The sequence below is a fragment of the Neopelma chrysocephalum genome, unplaced genomic scaffold, assembly GCF_003984885.1.
Source record: "Neopelma chrysocephalum unplaced genomic scaffold, ASM398488v2 Primary Assembly neopelma1_121, whole genome shotgun sequence".
Taxonomy (NCBI): Eukaryota; Metazoa; Chordata; class Aves; order Passeriformes; family Pipridae; genus Neopelma; species Neopelma chrysocephalum.
This window is the reverse complement of record NW_020897783.1, coordinates 1,613,903-1,633,369: the sequence shown is the minus strand read 5'-3', so window position 1 is coordinate 1,633,369 and position 19,467 is coordinate 1,613,903. Positions and strand designations below refer to the sequence as shown.

At 38.7% G+C, this 19,467-nt stretch overlaps 1 long non-coding RNA gene across 1 annotated transcript in view; it reads left to right on the top strand.

The window, feature by feature from the left end:
* The window catches only part of LOC113974498, a 33,152-nt gene that overhangs the window by 1,769 nt on the left and 11,916 nt on the right, over nt 1-19,467 (top strand). The window contains exons 2-3 of the long non-coding RNA XR_003536565.1: nt 7,030-7,319; nt 10,372-10,455. This is a non-coding gene — a long non-coding RNA (uncharacterized LOC113974498). The remainder of the gene's footprint in view (nt 1-7,029; nt 7,320-10,371; nt 10,456-19,467) is intronic.

Sequence of the window (19,467 nt, the reverse complement as noted above, 5' to 3'; positions counted from 1 at the left end):
CTGCCTCTTTGCTAACCTTAGTTCATGCACAAAAGTGGATTTAAAAAGACACTTGCAAATAATCATCTTTTAGAAAATGCAGATCCTCAGAAGTCAAAATTAAGAATCCTGTACTTCCTGTTTAAGATCAGCTGACAATTTATTCAAGATCTGGAGGCTGCTATTCACTCTCCCATTTCTTTACAGCTACTTAATTGCCAGCCTACAGCTGCAGTTGAGATTCCAATAAATTTAGTCCTCTTTCTAGTCCAAAATGAAAAAAAATGAACAAAGTTCAGTTTCCACAAATATCTATATTAAAATTTATTTTAGAATTTATATTAATATATTTTAGATCTATGGACAGTTTTGTTTTTAATCAACACTTATGAAAACGTTTGTGGAAAGCAGATAAAGGGCCTGTGAATAGGATCAAATTGTTTAACATAGTAAGACGTAGAGTCCTGCTCCTCTCTATTTGCTTACTCTTTGCTCTTCCCTACTTTGGTCCCCTTCTAAAGGTTAGGAAGGCTGCTCTGGCCACAGTGTCCTGCCAGTATGTGACAAGTTCAAGCAGTGTCCCCCTGGGCACTTGGCTGGAGCAGCCTCTCTTTGTAGCAGCCCTGACTTTGATGGCGAAGTATTAACTGTTGGGTTGAGGGAGGGGAGGAGAGATCAGAGCAGGAGTTAGGCCAGCTGCCAGGCACAGTAAAATTACTTCTGTAACCACTCCAATATGTGTACCAGAATTTAGGGACTCTGATATATTCAGACAGAACAGTTTTACACAAAGGGTAGTTGAAATACAGTCTGGAACAAACTGCCGAAGTCAGCAGTAGAAGCAAATAGTGTAAATCAGCTCAAGGAGGAGTTTTTGAAGAAGGCAGGGGGAAGAGCACAGAGCTACTAGCTAGAAGTTCAAGTTTCAAATGATGAAACACAGATTGATTTGTATTTCCTGAGGTTATGAGGGCAGGTCTTCGTGGACCATGTCATCCTCTTTGGGCTGTTAAAAGTTCATATGTACTTTTGTGCTGTGTTCGTTCAGTTTTAAGTGGTGCTTTTTTCCCCCCCACACACTCTCTTGCTCACACAGTCTCTTTAGATGCTGTCTTGCAGAGGGGAATGTGAACCACAGAAACTGTTTCCTCACATCTTGGTGAACTTCACCAAAGCCAGTGTAATCATTTAGTTACAGTGGTGCAATCAAGTGCACTTTTCAGCTTATAGGCATATAAATGTGCCTGCATTGTGTTGTTTCCTGGGAAGGACCTCCTGACCATGATGCAATATTTATGGCTAAACTGTAAGGGTAAGGAAATCTTGACTATCAAATCAAACATGGGTTTGATTCAGGGTACCACTAATCTCAGAGCTGTCACACTGATGTGATGAAAGATGCATGTTGCAGGAGGGGCCAGCACAGAAACAAGGGGGGAGCAAACCCAAACCCACTTTACTGCTCTTCATCAATGAACCTCTCTTTAGTCCTTGTAGCCACTGATGTGTTCTTCTTGAGAAGATAAATTCTTCCATAAAGCATCTTGTATTTTTTTTGTTTTGTTTTGTTTTCTAATATCAGGCAATTCATGAACATATTTGTGCATGTAACAGAATCCCTTTTCCTTCTCCCACATTTGCAACCCAACTATGCTGCTCTCCGTTGGAAGTCCTGAGCTGACTCTCCTGAACCTCTAGGAGTCCTTCCTTGGCTGGATAGAGCTTGCCTTGAATTTTACCTTGACTTTTTTTTTAATAGATAAACATCTTAGAGTGCCATTGCTAATATTACATGAGGAAAGTGGATTGTATTTTATTTCAGTCTTAAGTTTCTAAGTTGTAGGCTGTGCTAGGTCACTTGTTCATGTAATATTTTCAGTAGAAATTTTTTTAATGTACAAGTTTCCCCTTCTTTTTTAATTATCTTTTATTCCAGATCTGATAAGCAAAACGCAAATGTCTTTTGTTTATTTTGATCCAAGTAAGAACCCAAAATACAGGTTTTTTTTACTGAGATTCCCTGTGCCTTGGTTTTCTTGCTTAAAGTAATGTTTATTTTCACTGAGATTTCTGTGAGTATTTCCAATGCTTTCTGCCTCAGCATAACATTGCAAAATGCTCTCTGTTCATTCATTACTATGCCTATTGGGGTGCTGAAAGAGCATAAAATACCTCTTAATGGTTCCCACTTTCTTCCTGCACTCACAACCCTGTTGGAAATCAGACGTGCAGTTTCATAACAAAGAAAAGTAATAAGAAAATTAGCTGAACTTTGTAAATGACCACAGATATTCAGTTCTTTCTTCACAGAAATTCATAACCTGTGCTGCACAATCCCTGCTCTCTGCTTCACAGCCGTAGATGTGCTGCTATTGTGTTTAAAGCCCAACAGAGCAGTAGCAACAAGACAGAGCTGGCCTTACAGGAGCACAGCAGCCAGATGATTGGATCCCATTTCCCACAGGTTTCTAAGTCTGCAACTGAAAATGCCTTGTAACTCTATTAGGAAAGACCTACGGTGATCAATAGAAGCAACAAGGCCACACAAGTACGTCTCGAAGCACGATGAAAATTGCACATCCCGTGGTGCTCAAGGGACTTAATATTTTTCAGTGATTTTCTCACCCCATCCCTTGCCCTTGTTCACAGAGCAGTTCTGCTGTCTCGTGCAGCTTTATTGTGAAATGCAGCTGGGCTTGTTCATTGCTGTAGTTTACTCAGAAAATCAGTTCTGTACATTTCCTAAGGTTTTAGGTAATATAGATTATTTTATTATTAGAGGAAACTTTTATTACAGTTTTCTCTAGTTTTGTAAAGATTGGTTTATATTTTAAAGTGGCACGATGCAAATTCAAAGAGAGGATGCCTGCACTGTTGAGAGAAAAGGGGAGCAGCCTGTTGCCCATCTCTCTTGCTTGAGAAAAGAGGACCAAGGTCCAGAGCAAGGGTGTGGTTTGCGGAGATGATTGGAGCTGGACCCATGGGCTCAGTGTAGTGACTCAGGGCCACAACCTTCCCAGATGTTCTGAGGGGGCACTCTCCCCAGATGTTCTGAACCTGAGATGACATGGGACAGATTTAAGATCTGAACTAGTGTCATGGCAATTTTTCAATTTTTTTCTCAACAGCCTTCAGAACTGTCTCATTTTAGTGACAACTAAGAGACTGCCCGTTCTACCATATAATTATTTTTAGTTTGCTGTTATGGACCCACTACAATACATTGTTTAAAACTTTTCTTTTTTAATGTGAGAAAAACCAAATGCTTGTAGGTGTATAGGGAGTCTTTTATAGACATGGTATTTAGCTCAAAGCACGTGAAAAAATGACTACTTGACTAGGTTAGCTTTGGGTGCCCTCAGGCTCTTTGAGATTAGTTTTAGATTCATATGCTATGGTCACTCATTGACCAACTGCTTCAACCCTTATACATATCCAGCAAAGGATCATTTCCCTCAGGCATGGTTTTCTTTCAGTCATATTTAGCAAAACTATTAAACACACTTGGGGCTTGCACTGAGGAGAGAAACAACTTCATGTGTACACAATTCAAAACAATTTTCTTCTTCAGGAAGATGAAAAAACTTGGTTAAGTCTCAGTTTGTCAAGACTTAAGCTTGGTACACCCTGGAAGGGCTCTGTATAACTTCCCCAGCAATTAAATTACTTCTGCATTATTCCTAGTGATTTTTGACAATATTTTTGAAGCTGATGCAAAGATGCTTTATTCCTAAGCAAACAGAAAAATGAAATACTTTTTATTTTCACCTCCAAGAGTGTTTGACAGTTGATACAGTAGTGGGATGAGAAGCAAATGCTACGTTGATAGCTTTTTATCTTTTTAATAGCCCTTACTTTAGCAGCCAAATTTTATTTTTCAACAAATCCTCAAACCATAAGGTTTTCGGCTTTGATGTTTTGTTAAAGAAAGTTCTTAACACACACACACCTCCTGCCCCCCACAGTTTAGAGGAGATGAACATCCCCAATAGTGGATGAAGAGTCCATGCAGAGAAAGGGTGTGAAGCAGAGTGGTTGGGTCATTGAGCAGTGCCAGGTTTCTGATCCCCCACGTAGCTCCCTCCATGTGCAGAGTCATATTGGCTCCAGTTCAGGGAAATTCAGTGCAGGAAGAGTAAGTGTTCACACACAAAGGCTGTATGTAGGACTTGTTACTGGACCCTAAATTTGGATTTGGGAAGCGTTCCCAGATGGCCTATCAAGTGAGTATTTTTGGTTCTTAACTTAGAAAGATTCACATTAAATTCGATGAGTTCTCTTTATTACACATAAGTTTACAGGAAATACTCTTCACTTGAACAGTGCAGCTTTGAACAGAGTAGAAATGCATGTGAGAGGGAGGCATACAGTTTTTTTGTGTGCTGTCTGTGGGTGTATTTCCCTGTGTTATTGTTTGTGGGAGAACAGTGGGGAATTCTTGGTTATCTACTTTGGGTGGGTGTCTGTGAAAGAATGATCTGCAAATTTTCCAAGAAGTAAACAATGCTCTCCCTTCAAGATCTGTCTTAATTCAAATCCTGTGTCTGACAGATTTCACTTAGGAGTCCACACTCACCACTGCACTTTGACTCATGAAGGCATGTGCACATATTCACTCCTTCTGCCATCTCCTTCTTTCTTTGTACAGAGATCACCTGAGCTGTTTAAGTGTGCTTAAAACTTTTAATTTCCAAGAGCAGTGGAATTCCTTAGATTTATATTAAAAATGCCATGTTATGTTATAGCTCTGTGAGGTCTTCTAGTCAAATTTAGAAGTTTTACAGGTGTCTGTCTTAGTATCAGCCACATCCATGTTAGAATTTTCTGTAATCATACATCTTTGGTTACTGCAGGTATTTTTGGTCTTGTGCACTGAGTTGTAAGGTAGAATGTCTTCTTTGAGGTGGGATCAAAATGAGAAGATGTCTGAGCAGATATTTGGTTCCCCCTTTTTTTTTTCCTTTTCATGACTGTCTTGATGTTCAACAAATAGCCAAAATTCAGAATGAAAGGTAAATTGTAGACCTAATTTTTGCTAAGTCATATGTAAAATGCCCCAACCTTTGATACTCCACTAAGTTGACTGGAATTTTAATTTTCTCTTTTCTGTCTCCCTGACAACTTTTAATGGAGGAGTTCTGTTAGAGAAACTCTTGAAAAGGCCTTGGTTGTGTACAACTCCAGGAGTAATGCTAGGTTTTAAATCTCCTATTTTTGATTGTGTTTCCTATCTTATTTAATTAGCATTGGGTTTTGAAACAACAAACAGCCTTTTTTTAACTTCTTATCTTGCTTCATGTAGTGGTGTTCTGGACCAAACAGACACTGAACTAAATTTTGGGAAGTGTAACTACATTTTGGATATTTCCCTTTCTCACTGTGTCAGGGCTTGTTGAGCAGTTGCTTAAGATCACAGTCTGTGTGTTATTGTAGCTAACTACAGTGCAGTTTCAAGGCATCTATTTTTAGTCTTCTATTATTCCTCTTTTCAATTGTGCATCTTGTCATCTTCAGTTATTAGAAATTCTAAATTTCAGCATTGGAAGTGCTAAACTGTCTCTTCTACTAGTTATTCATTAATGTTTTGCAATTTAATATTTCATTGTATGTAAAAGTCATGAGACATTATAGTGTGAAAAGTACTGTATAAGTTTTATTATATTCTTTACTGCACTTAAATCCTGATGATTTTCCAGCAGTGAAAATTAGGGATATTTTTCTTACAGGTAAAATAATCAGTGGTTTAGGTGAAATTGTGTTTGGTCATGCAGAATATCAGACTTTTTGAATCGTATTTTCAGTTTCTTGCAGTTAGAAAAACAGAATATCATCCTTTTAACTATAAATTATACATTTGGTCTTATTTTCTGGAATTTCCATAGTACATGTGGTTGGCTATAGCAAACATCTCTGAAAAACCTTCATATCTTCTGAAAATATTAAATGCTTTAGAGGCTTTGAGAAGAAAACTCCAAGTGAAGGTAATGCCCTAAATGCTTCTTACATGTGCACCTGAAATAAGTAACTTAAAATGTCTTCAGGTTTGAATTTTTAAAGTGCCAAAGCTTAGTTCTGCTTAGTGCTGTGATGTGATCACCCTGTGACAGCACCTCTGCCTTCACACCACTGCACTGAATTCGTGTCTTCCAAAGGCAGATCCTGGTGTCCCTTTTTTTTTTTTTTTCAGGTACAATATCACTAGATTTAAATTACTGAAAGACACTTCCTGATGATCCTTGTGCTTCCAGTTTGTAAACTGACAACACTTCTACCCCATACAATTATGAAAAGGTTTTTTTTGTTGTAGGTCCCTACTCTCACATATGAATAGGTTTCTAGTCTCCCTCAGCACCACCTGTAGTCAAGAGAAAAAGGAGCTCCTACATTCAGATCCTGTTCTGAATCCCGTGGAAGAGGATCTTTCTTTCCAGTCACTCTGGTTTAGAAACCAACTGACCCAGCGAGGTGCACAACACTGAGCTCTCTGGAGGCTTTGTTCATGTGTCATGATAGTTGACTTCAAAATTGTTATTGAGTGAACTTTCCTCAGAAAAATATATTGACCCAAATCTTGTTTAAAGCTTAACATGGACATACTTTATGAATGTCTGAGTTGAATGGAGTTCAGGCAGAATTTTTCCCTTTGTGTTTGTGTGAAACAGGAATCTGAATTCAGTCACGTCTACAATTTGGGCTTCTAGAATTAGCACAAGGAATAATCCCACATTATGGGGTGGATTTTTAATGTTCCCTGCAATTAAAATAGTTCTGCATTACATTCAAACAAAAACTATGCTTTGGCAGGGTGGTGAAACATTAGAGAATTCTCCTCAAATTAGTTACAGAAATTGAATGACAGGACAAATTAAGAAGAGGCAGGAGGGAGTGAAATATTTTATTTTAAAAATACTCCATAAAGACAAACATGTAGTAAATTAGCAAGTGTGCTTTCTCAGTTATTCGTGGAAACATGTTTGGAAAAAAAAACCATGGAGTTGGTTTGTTTATTATTTGGCAGAATTTTCCAGTGTTTTGTCAGTTTTCCCACAGGCTGCTGTGCATGGAGCTCCTGGGGAGGATCACCAGGAGGCTTAGAGGAAGCCTTCAGAAATGAAGTACCAGACATGGAGAAGTGTAGCCAGAAAGACTGTGCAAGGCAGCAAGCTCAAAGCTGGGCATCCCTTTTGGAAACCTTTCCACCCCAAAGGCATCATTTTGAGCAGTTACATGTATGAAGTGAGAAAATTACAGAGATCTATGGATCTACCTGCATCCTGTCCTGGATACTTCAAAAGCTGCAGTTAAAAGTATAAACCAAACTTCCTCTGCACTTACAGCAGGTGGTATTAATTTATGTCATTTAGATTAATAGCAGTTGTTGTTTAGCAATAGCTGTTGATAAAGTGGTGTCGGTACAACAATATGCAAAAAACTGCATCTAGACTTGGAGGGGGAGCAGGGAAAGCAACCAAATGCTCCACCCTGAAATATATTTGTGTATGTATATATATATATATATAAATAAAAATTCCTCTGTCCACAGAAATTATAACTTCAGTATGTTTATTGGAAGTGGTGAAAAACAACCACTTGCATATTCAATGAGACAAGGAACACCAGATTGGATCTGTATATTTTTTTTAAATGTTGCTTCCAACCACAATGTAAGTGTTAGAAGGGAGGGGCAAGCTTTTTTTTTTGGAAATATATTGGGGTTTACTGCAATAAATGCTCCTGACTCAATGACATCCCTAGTTTAACCTGGTAATCTGTGCAAAGTAGAAGGGCATTGCTGGCAGAAGAGAGCAGAGCTGTGAAAAGGATCTGTCCTTAGGACCTGTCTATCTTTCTGTTTATAATAAAAGCAAGAGAAAAAAAAGCAGCAGTGTTATCAGTACACTTCTGCAAGTGAATTAGCTAGCACAGATTTGATAAAGCTTATAAACCCTCTAGAGCAATCGTGACAGTTTGCTGGCTTGGGCTTTGTCTGCTGCCAGTTACTCCTTGCTAGTGGCACTCTTTATTTATGCTTCAGTACCACGTTATCCTCTGGGCTTCAAACAGAAGGGACCTGTCTGTAAGTGTTTTGGTTGTGGTGTTAAAAAATAAGAGTGCAGCAAAACACATGCAACAGTGCCCAAGCTCCGTTTCAGCCAGTTTCCCTTCTCGTGGTGTTGCTTCCCCGAGCCTGTTCGGTGCACACAGAGCGTGGCTGAGGTGGTGTGTGTCTGCCTTCCACTAGAGAGTGTCACAGAGTTACTTCCATGAATGAAAAAAGCCAAATGGAAGCATTATGTGCTTTGTTGTGGGTAAAATGCAAAGTGGTGTGACCTCAGGAACAGGAGATAGGTGTGCCTGCCTACATGTTTTCCATTTTCTTACCACTGCCATTTATTCTTCAATCTGCAGCTAGAAATGTACATAGTGCAGGAGGGAACCACGTTTTATTACACACCAGGTTTTGTCAAATTTGTCCATTTGACAATGTGTACACCTCAATCTTATTTTAAATATATAATCTGATGCTTTTTGCTCTCTTTTGTACTCAAATTAAATTTATACTTCCAAATGTTAGCATAATTCTGGGGTGGACTGTCACAGGCATATTCCTAGCATAAGACATTGGCAAGCAGAGTTTAGACTTTGGATCAGCCTATGTAAAATTCTACACATGGGAATCTTGGAAAAAAAGTTGCAGTCCATTAGCAAATTCTCATATCTGGACTGAAGATGTATATGCATAAGTAGAGAAATTGAAAAGTGGTGTTAAGTAGTCAGAAAGTCTCCAAAGGGAGATCTGGACAAGAAGCTACAGTAATAGCGGTAGATGGCTGTTATTATAAAAAGAAAAACTTAAAAGTGAGGACAATAGTAACACTCCAAATGCATATAGTAATTTCTTGAGCCACTGAAATTTTATATGGAAATGCAAATACTGAAAGTATTGCTTTTCAGGTGTGTCATGTCATTGAATAACACCTATTCCTTTTTCTAAATGAAGGATTAGTCATGAAGATACTTCATTTGAAAGAATAAATTAAAAATGCAAATACTGTGCTGACCACTGCAGTGCTTAAAATGGGGTTTAATCCTCAAGGTCATTTTAGGTGAACTTTCCTGTCCCTGAATTCCAGCAAACTCTGCAATTCATCTGTTTTCTGTTATAGAGGACTGATGCCTCCTTTATTCCAGGTTTGTGGTCTATGGCCAACATCTTTGTTTAGTGTGCACTGTTTTTCTTCTGCTCTAGAGAATGTGATACCTCAGGTGACACCAGCTGAGAGTCTGTCCTTTGATCCCTCCCTGTCCCCCCATCTGGGGACATACAGACACCTCAGAAGACACACTTTTATTCCCAGATGACTTCCAGAGTATAAGAAGAATTTTAAAGGCTCTGGAAAACTCAAAACCAGAAGAAACAGGGCCAGTTGAGCTCAAAAGCTTCACTTTACCTTTTCCTTGAGAAAACAGGGGGCTAAAGGGATGAATTAGGGTGCTGAGCATCTCTTGATGACAGACCACAGCTGAAGGGGTGTCAAAGGCCTGTCCAGAGTGATAAAAAGAGATTTCACTTGAACTTAAGACAAAGCAAATAGTGCAGTGTGAGTCATTATGTCAGGTGTTACTACAGTGAGGTGAGCTGTAGGCCAGACTTGTAATGTCAGTGAGAAACTGTAGGGTCCTGAGAGTTAAAGATCCTGTGATACGTCTTTGGGAGGTTACATCTACTTATTTGTGACAGTCTCAGTCTTTGTTCTTAAAAACTTCCTGTTTGCTTAACTATTTAAATACCTCTGCATTTGGCTCACCTCTGTATTTCCACCTTTCCCTAGTGGAAAGGTGAAGTACAAGTAATGCAATCAAACCTACTCGATTTTGTTTCACTGAGCTTGAGCTGCTACTATATTGGAAAGTAACATAAACTGTTTGATTGTTTGAGTGTGTAAAATTTATTTGGGGGAGTATTTTGAAATTTTTGCTATTAGTTCTGTTTGGAACATACATATGTTGCAGCAAGGGAGGGATTTTCCCATCATTGCTTGACATTTATCGCTAAATGAAGGGAAATGTACAGCTGTGGATAACTAAAAAAATATTTGAAAGAATTTACTTGCCCCCAGCAAGCAGGTTTTAGGTACAGAGGTGTGGATAATAATAAATAACAAAAAGAATCCCCATGTTACTGGCCTGAGCAGTCACTTGCAGTGGCAGCAGGACATGCAACTCTTCAGTTCAGTGTTTGCTCCTCAATCCATCCCATCTCCTAGGGTAACTCCTAGAGAAGACTAAGAAAACTGCTGATGTATTTTTTTTTCAAAAAAGAAATAGAGAAAGTCTACAGGTGAGCTTTGAAAAAAAAATGTTTATGAAATTTTTTGCTCTGTTTTCTAGAACATACTGGGGCAGCTGCCCAACCACAGTTACAGGAGGAGGGAGAAGGTTTCTGTGGCTCTGCCAGTGGCTCAGCAGGAATGGGTGAGTAACTATCTCTTGAACTCAGTTTACCTTTTATATTTAGAATTGAAACACATCTTTCATGAACTACATAAGAATGTTTAATTAATGTCTGAGAGCTCTGAGACCCTTTTTAAGGAGGGTGTTTTTTTTTGTGAAAGCAAAGATGTATTTATTAATAACCAGGTGTCTGTTTTTCACTTTGACTTCTCATAAATATTATCCTAAAGAAAAAAAAAGGAGTAGAAATATTTTTAGGAGCTTTTGGATAAGAATTGATACTGAAGTAACTTTGAAAGATAGGTTATACAGCCATACTATGTGCACTTTTTCTACAAGAGGGATTTCTAACAGTCAACAGAAGTTCCTTCTTGAGGACCTGGAGAGAGTGTGATCTAACTCTTTCAAGTTAATCATGAACTACAGAGCAAGCACTGAGTAAACTGATAGCCTAAATTGAAAGGTCACAACCTGTCTAGAGAGAGAGGTTGTAGTATTTCCCTCTTAAAAGAGACATGACAATTCATTTTGATCCCTGTTGTAGAGTTACAGAGGACTTAAGGCGAGAGATGTTCACCTGGAGCTCAGCAAAAGGGACTGGGTGCCTCAGCACACACCCCTCATGTCATTGCCACTCCTGTGCCCCTCACAACAGAAAGCAAATGCAGCCTCAGGCTGTGACACAGCTCTGTGTTCATCCCTTTTCTTCAGCTGCAGTTCATTGGATCCTTAATGGTTTTACTTTTGTGTGCACCACAGTGGGTTTGAGGGCCACTCCATGAGGAAACGGCCGCAGATATGTCCTTAGTCTTCTTTAGAGTTCTCTCTGGATCCCAGGACACCTTAGGCTTTGCACTTTGTGTACATGTGTGTATTTGTCATGTTCATAACTGATGGGGCAGCAGAAAATGGAGCATGGAAATATTAATATACAAAAGATATTAGAATTTGATCCTACTAGCAGAATCTGTAAGTTAGCAGGAGTATGTCTGTGTCAGGATGAGATGATAAACCAAAAAAAGTAAAATTTGTGTTTCAATATGAGAAAACTGTAAAGGTTTAAAGCCAGGGTCTGTGTTCACCTGTTCATTTTTTTCCCTTTTCCCCAAATATCCCTCTATGCCAGGTATATCCTCCAGCTTTTAGAGCTACTAGTTTAAACAGGAATAGATATGAAGAAGCATATTCATGCTGTACACTCTAGGGCAGGTGAGCACTGAATTTACCTCCAAGTGTTTTAAATGTCAAATAAGATTAACCATCCACTAATCTTTCTAACAATTCACTGGAAGTTCTTCTCCCTGGCAATGGTTTTGCATAATAGACAAGGTAACCCCTTTGCTGCCTGAGAGGTGTTCAGCAGATGGCCAGCAAAAACAAACCAGCGTTGGATGATGGGACCATTTTACATGCAATGTGCTGTTGCATATAATGTTTTCCTGAATGAACAGCAAACACTGCCCAAAGAATGTCACAGAAGAATCACTAAGTGGTTTACAGAAGTTAATGGCCAGGCACTAATGTACCCACTCCTGTATTTAGATGGAGGAAATAGTGATATGTGTGTTTAAAAGACCCCAAATGCTGCTAGGTTTTCTTTCAGAGATAAAGGTAAGAACAACCTGTGGTAACTGAAAGTTTGTTCCATGATTAAAAAAGAAACAAAAAGAAGGGAGGGAGGGATATTCCTGTTTCCACATATAACAGGACTACTTTAAATGTAGCACAGCTCTACTTGGTTCAGAATAAACCTGGTTCTTTAGCCTCAGGAGCTGAGTTGCAATTCCAGATTTATAGCAATAGCCAACAAGAGAAGGAAATAATCATCACATGGGGACTCAGATAACTGTAGAAGAATACATTGGATTTTGGGGAAGAGGCACCCTTTTTGAATAAGCTTTGAAACCTTGACAGAGTATTCAGATCAATTAGATTTTCCTGAAACAAAAAGGAGGACTGTGTTTATTCAGAGTTGTCTCAGGGACCTGGGAGAAACTTGAATTGGAACCCATAATAAAAGTACCATCTGGGAATATCTTGCAAAAGACATCTTGATATAAAGAAATGGTATTTTTGCCACTGGCCTAAGAATGGTCTCCTCGCATGTGACCTTGGGATCTAATGAAAATCCTGGAAAAATAGTTATTATTACTCCCTACTTAAAATATAAGCAGGTGCCAGTAGTATTTTCTTAACTTAGTCTTTTATTTCAGCCCTTTACAATAGGTATATTTTGGAGAAGCATAAAAGCTTGAATTCAGACAGAAAAATATTATCAAAATATTGAACAGGACAGCTGGATAGTTTAAAAATTGCAGGAGGGGGAATCACATCAAAAAGTGGAGCTGCACAAAGGGCAGCAGGGATCTGGATTGTTTAGGGCAAGAGAAGGCGGGGATCCCTCAGCTGTGGGGGTTGTGCCTGAGGTCCCTGTGCCATGGGAAAGGGAACCTTGTGTCCAGACCTGGGCTCTCAGACCCCTCTGCTCTGGCCCAGGGTGTACCGTGGTATTCAGCCAAATATTCCAACCCAAACAGGGAGAGATTTCCCACCCTGCATCCAAACAAAATGAAGTCAGCTTTGACTCTGCAAAATGTCGATGAATTCTTCAGAGTAAATCAGCCCTGTCAGTCTGATGTGGAACTGTCACCTACTTGTGACATAATATAATATGAAATGATATTGAACAACATGCGTTTGGCACTAAATTGTTAGCGGGTTTTAGCTTTGACAGCAGCAAGTTTATTGCTTTAATCCCAAGGTCTTTTAACCCTCTTTGACATAAATTGAGGTTGGCTTTTGTGAGAAAACTCCACTTCACTCTCTCTTCCTTTACCTAAAACTGCTTTTAACAATTTATGCTCATACATCAGACACTCATTTTGAGTGACAAAAAGAAAAAAGATCTATTAGAATAGAAGGAAAAAAGGGTCAATTTAGGTTAAGCAGTGTATGTCTCTTTTGGTAGGCATGTCACAGCTTTCTTCAGGTGAATGTGAATTTTAAGTTGTAATAATGTATTGCTGTAGCAAAATAAAACAAATCTGTGACAAGAAGGGAGAATAAGTATTGCAGGAGAAAGGCTGATAACCTGCACAAGACTCTTTCTTTCTTTTTTAAATGCAATTTAATTTATACCTAAGATGGGTCCATTTTGAAACTTCTCTTATAAGATCAAAGGATTTTCTTCTTTGTGCAAACACTGTAGAGAGACTAGTTTAGTGAGGGTCACGTGTAGAAATACAGATGTATGGAGCAGATACTACATACACAAAGTGTTGCTGAATAGTATAGCTGGCTGATAGCACATAATTTAATATTTCTCCTTTTTGAGACACCTTGTTTAGTTTGATAAGTAAGTACACATTGTCATCATTGCTCTGATAATCCCGTCACAGAAATGCATCATATATGAACTCTAACATCAATAACACAGGACACTTTTATCACCCTTGTTTTTCTACTCTCAATTACTATATGAGGCTCATAGTGTTGCTTTGAAATCATTTCTTTATTACATTTAAAGCTCAGCTGAATCTACCCTTGAACTGTTTAATAATGGAGAATGAACACATTCTCAGCATATTTGCAAATTATTTTTTTAATGTTTTCTTTGTTCTCACATAGAGAGGAGTATATTACTGATCTACCATCATTTTTACAGAAAAGTAAGGAAAGTATTAGACAAAAGGAAACGTGTTTCTCTCCAAGTGTGAGCATTTTAGAGGTTCTATCCAATTTTTTCTTTTTTATAGTTTTTAACTATTATTATCTGCAACTTCCTCATAGCAATTTTGTTCCTGGCTAATGTTTGGGCAAATACATAAACAAGTTTTTCTATAAGCATCAGAAATGATACTGTCTGTGATCTCCTACAGATTTGTGCCTTGTTTCTCTTACACCATTCCCCACAGCAATAACCTTATTTCCTCCTTGGCTTTTGGAGTCCCCTCCACTCCAACACCTTCAGCTCCCTCTTCATATACCAGATTTTCTCCACGTCTTCCAACTCTTCAGCCATAACATCTTCAGGTACCTAGAGCTGACTGCAATGCGCTAATCCTCTACTCACATATATTCCTCATAGACTAAACGCAAAATTAATCAATACAAATGATAAATAAACTTTATGGCATTTTTATGTTGGGAACTCCATCCCACAAATCAGAAAAATACCAAAATAAGAAGATATTTCTAGACCTTCTATGACAAATAGTGTTATTTTGCTTCCTAGTTATGTTATACAGAAATTATAATTTTGTTTTTATAGATCATAATCTATCACATTCTGTACCCTGGACGTATGTTGATTGCTATGTTATATGCTAAGTATATCTTGCTATACATTTAAAGCCAAGGTAATACTAATTTTGATGGTTGTCCACATTTTTCCAGTCTTGGCATCTGACTTTGTTTTTCATCATCCTTCTCCTTATGTGTCCTTTGGTTTGAAAGCAGGATGTGCCAAGCTGCTGATGCAAATCCTGACTTCTCAAAAACCAAGGGCAGTAATTTCTTAATCAGGATTTGGCCCTGCAGATTGACCACACCTGCTGGAGCAGAACAGAATGTCTCCACCAGGTGTTTCCCATTGATAGGTCCTGCTCCACCACAGTTCTCAGCAGGGAGCATGGGAGTTGAGATCCTACGGTGTTGCTCTTCTTTAAGCATTTGATGCTGGCAGCCCTCACAATTTTCTTCCTCCCATTACAGTTGTAAGTATAAATTCCACAACATTTCCAAATCCTGACAGAATGAAACTTGGGGAATTGGGAAAATGGGGTTAGTGTATGAATTGTGATCTTGTCCATGCAATAAAAAGCACTATCAGCGGGCATTCAGCAGCTGAACTACCCTCATGTTGTTTGTATTTTTATGGACACTGTTATAACTATAGTCAAGTATGATTTAACTTTAAAAGGGATGCTGTAGCATTGTTCAAGTCCAGAGCTGCCATAATCTTTTGTGGTAAATCTTTTGGATTTTATGTAGCGTTTAAAAAGGAAGGTAACGTGAAGAATTAGTAATAGAACACACAGAGGCTCTGTGTACAATGACTTGCCAATCCATCCTGTTTATTTGGGTTTGCATATATGCAAACTTCTCTGAGCATGGTGGTTTTGTGCATTGTATTCTTCTACATTGCATCAAACAGGCATCCCTGTTAAGATGCAGAGATCACCTTGGAACCTAATTCCTACAAATACCAAGTGTATACAGTTCTGAGGTTTCTGTTGCTTGTGCATTTCAGTGGCACAATTTCATTCTAACTATTATGGATGTACAAGATACGTTTGCTTTTAAAAACTGATTCAAAATAATTAAGGTTACTTTTGTTTTTAAACATTAAATGTATTCAAAATCAATATCTTATTTTGATTCTAGATGCTCCTGTGGTGCAGAACAGGAGATGGAGGCTGTTTTGGCCATTGTCACTAATTCTGTATGAGGCCTTGGCTGATTTGCTCAGATTTTCTCAATCTTTTTGCTTATCTGTAATTTCCTCTCTTTTGTTTGGTTTATTTCATTAGTGTTTGTAAACTCATTTTGGATACTTACATGGAAAGTGCTGAATAAGTATTGTTTGCTATTTGTTGTTAGGTCTGAAAGTGGACATTTGCTGCCACTGTCATAGAGGTAACACATTTAACGATTTTCAGGTTTTATAAATAAATAATCCATGTTGATGGATATTTGAGGATAGCTATGTAATTAAATAATTTAGCTCAGCACAAATAGGGTCCTGTGGCTAAAATGTTTAATAGGAACCTCAGAAGTTTTATTATTCAGCACAGGACAGTGAAATTGCAGGTATAAAACATACCCTGACTCCCCATTTCTCAGCATTCCTGTCTAAGAAAAAAGCTCTAAGCAAGAGTAAAAGATTCTTCATTCCTTCAAGGCATTCCCTGAGGGCTTGCCTGCCCTAAATAATTATACAGCCTTAAAACAGTTGTCAGCCACTGCAGTCAGGACTGCTCCCTCTCCCGATTTTATTGAGAATCCTGCGATAGCTGCTGCCTGTCTCGGAGCCTTTCCTTTGGAGTTGTGACCCTCTGAGAGGGTCTGAGCCCATCTTGTTAAATGGAGGGAAGTTTCAGGCTTCTTATTGTTAGCAAAAGCTTGAAAATGTAGAATGTAAAGAATCAAGGTTCCACAGGCTGACACCTTCCTGCCTCCTCTTATTGCCTTTAGAAATGCTGAGGTTTTCAAACCATATCTCGTAATTCCTCTAAAGTTCTGATAGCTTAAGGCCTGTTGACCACTTGGGATGAGATTGTTGTGTGTTGCTGAGTGTCTGGACACAGTGCTAGTGCCTGACTCTCACAAGAACCCTTTTTCACCTTTCTTGTACCTTCCCTGTTGTTGGTACAGCCACAGGAGCAGCTGCCCTTGGGTGCTCCCCATCCTGGGTGTCCTTGTGTGCAGTGAGAATGAGGGAGCTGGCATTGGGATCCAGATGGTCCTGTCTTGAAGGAGCTCCTGTTCCTTTATTCATTATTGTCTGTACTATTACAAATGTAACCTAAGCTTGCACAGGGACTGTTTAAATCTGTAGCAGCCAATATGACTTACCTTTATGCCATGGGTATAACTAGGACTGCCTAATTTGGAGATACAACTGATAAGGACTTTCAGGACTAGATGCTGAATTATTCTAGTTAAAGCATGTTTATTGTTTAATTTTCCAGGTTAGAAGAACTTCAAAAGGGGGAAAAGTTCCCAACAAAAAATTGCTCTTGCCCTTTGGTAATGCTTAGGTCATCCCTGGGTTTTGATTCCTTCTGTTCCAACCCCTTCACCACAACTGCCTTGCTCTGGAAGAGAAAAACAAAAAGGCCATGAAACAAAGAACTAAATTTTTCAGCTGTTTTCTCTTAGTTGATCAGCCTTTTGCTTATGTATCTTTGACTTTGAGGTTATGGAGAGAGAATGCATGTCTGAAATTTAAGTTAAACCTGTCCTTGTCTTTGTATTTCCTACTCCTTCCTTAGCTGCTTCTCTGAGCTGGAAAACTGCTCCACTGCTATTGATAGGAGGGTTATAGAGTGCTGCTTCAATTTTTTGGTTTTAGGGAATTATTTTACCTGATGTTTATCCTGGAATTTTATTCCATTTGCTATTTAGGCTGGAAACTAAAGCTTGTTTCCCTAGGCAAGTTCAAGTAGGTAGGCAGCAAAAGTTGGATTTAGTTTGTGTAAATTAATAAATGATATTTCTAAGCAGAGGATCTTGGGGGGTGGAAGAGAAGGTGGAAGAAGGGTAGTGATTGTTTCTTTTATGCCTAATTCAGGAATTTATCTTTAAAGAAAAGCTTTGTGTTGAAAAATTAATTGATCTAGTTTGTTAATTCCAAGCTAGAAATGAAAAATATTTATTAGGTCACTGCTCCCCCTTTCTTTGGTTGAACTGTCATGGACAGGCCAGACTCCAAATGGACCACATTCTTAGGGCTTGGAGCTCTTCCCATCACTGTGGGAATTTATTTAGTGCATGGGTGATTTGGTTGCATCTCATTTTTCCTTTTGTTATTAAAAAAAAAAAAGGAAGTACTCTTAGGAATGCCCTGTGTTTTATCAAGAGGAACTCAGTCATTAGCACAATGTCACAATCAACAAACAATATCAGAGCTGAAAAACAACAAAAAGGCAGGATGAAAAAAGGTGACAAGAGAGGAGGAGACAGAAGTATTAAAAAGTATTGTAGATAAAGAACTGTTGACTGCTACTCTTGTAAATATTTCAAAATATAGATCCAATGTTTTATGGGTCACTAAAACTACTGTAAATACACCAGCTGAATCCCAAATACATCATTCTCAATCTCCAGCAAAGACAAAACAATGCAGCTGTAATATACCCTTCGTCATCCCTTGCAGACTTGGATTTAGCTGCAGAGCGAGATGACTGCAGCCAGAATATTCAAACACAGGAAAGAAAAAGAAACCTGAGCCTGTCCTACTGTCCAGTTTTCCATGTAGTGTAGAGTGTAGTACAGCAGTAGAGCCCTGGGAGACTGAATGTCTCTTTATTTGTTCCTGGTTCAGCTGTAAAAGCTGATTGCATTTCCCTGAGGGTTTTGGACACTAATTTCATGCCTTATTCTATCTGTAAATTTGTAAGAAATTATCCCTAGGGTTTGTACTAAATCTCTTTTAAAAGACTTTTCATATTCATCTGTAGAGGGCAGGCTCTTAAACACTGATGGATCCCACCCCTTAGAAGGTTCAGTGAATGATTTGTGTAGTGGTCCACAGACAAAAGGCAGGCCAGGTGTCCCTTCTCTGGAAATGAAAGACAATCCTTCTGGAATTTTATGGTCAGGACTAAGATTGTGCTATAGATTTGTGTCCCTGCATCATAAACTAATTTTTTTTAATCTTTTTTTTTTTTTTATAATCAGACTCTGCCTTCCATTATCTCTTTATGATTTTGTCTTTGAGTGTAAGCATTTGTCTCTATTCAGGCTCTTACACACACTGGGCTGTGGTTGCCAACCTGAGCAATGTGTGCTCCTGGGAATTCTGTAAGTAAATAAAGGCCTTAGTAGCACCAAAAAGAACGAGGTTCAAAAAAAGCTTATGAAGAACAAAATCACCCCCAGTGTTCTGGTGTTAGAAATTCCCAGATTGCCATTAGGAGACAGAGGTTCTTGTGCTGCCCTGGGCCCTTCAGCCTCACAGTCTGTGCTCCTTTCTCCTGCTCTCAAAATCACTCTCTAGTGTCTTTTCTCAGCTCCTCCTGTGTGAATGAAGATGTTGGTTCGTAAAAGACTGATCAAATAGAGCAAACAAAGCCTGAGAAGGTACAACTTCTTTCCTGGATCTCCCCTCTTTCATTATCCCCACTCTGAAAAGCCCAGTCTATAACCAGTGTTAGCAACTAAACACTTCTGTCTCCCTGTGAAGGTTAAATGCTCACTAGTACATCTGCTTTAGAGTCAAGTCCGTCTTCAGACGTGATTGGCTCCAAATCCCAGAGATTTGGACGTTTTGTCTTAAGTCTCAGCAGGAGAAATACAGTTCATACTTAC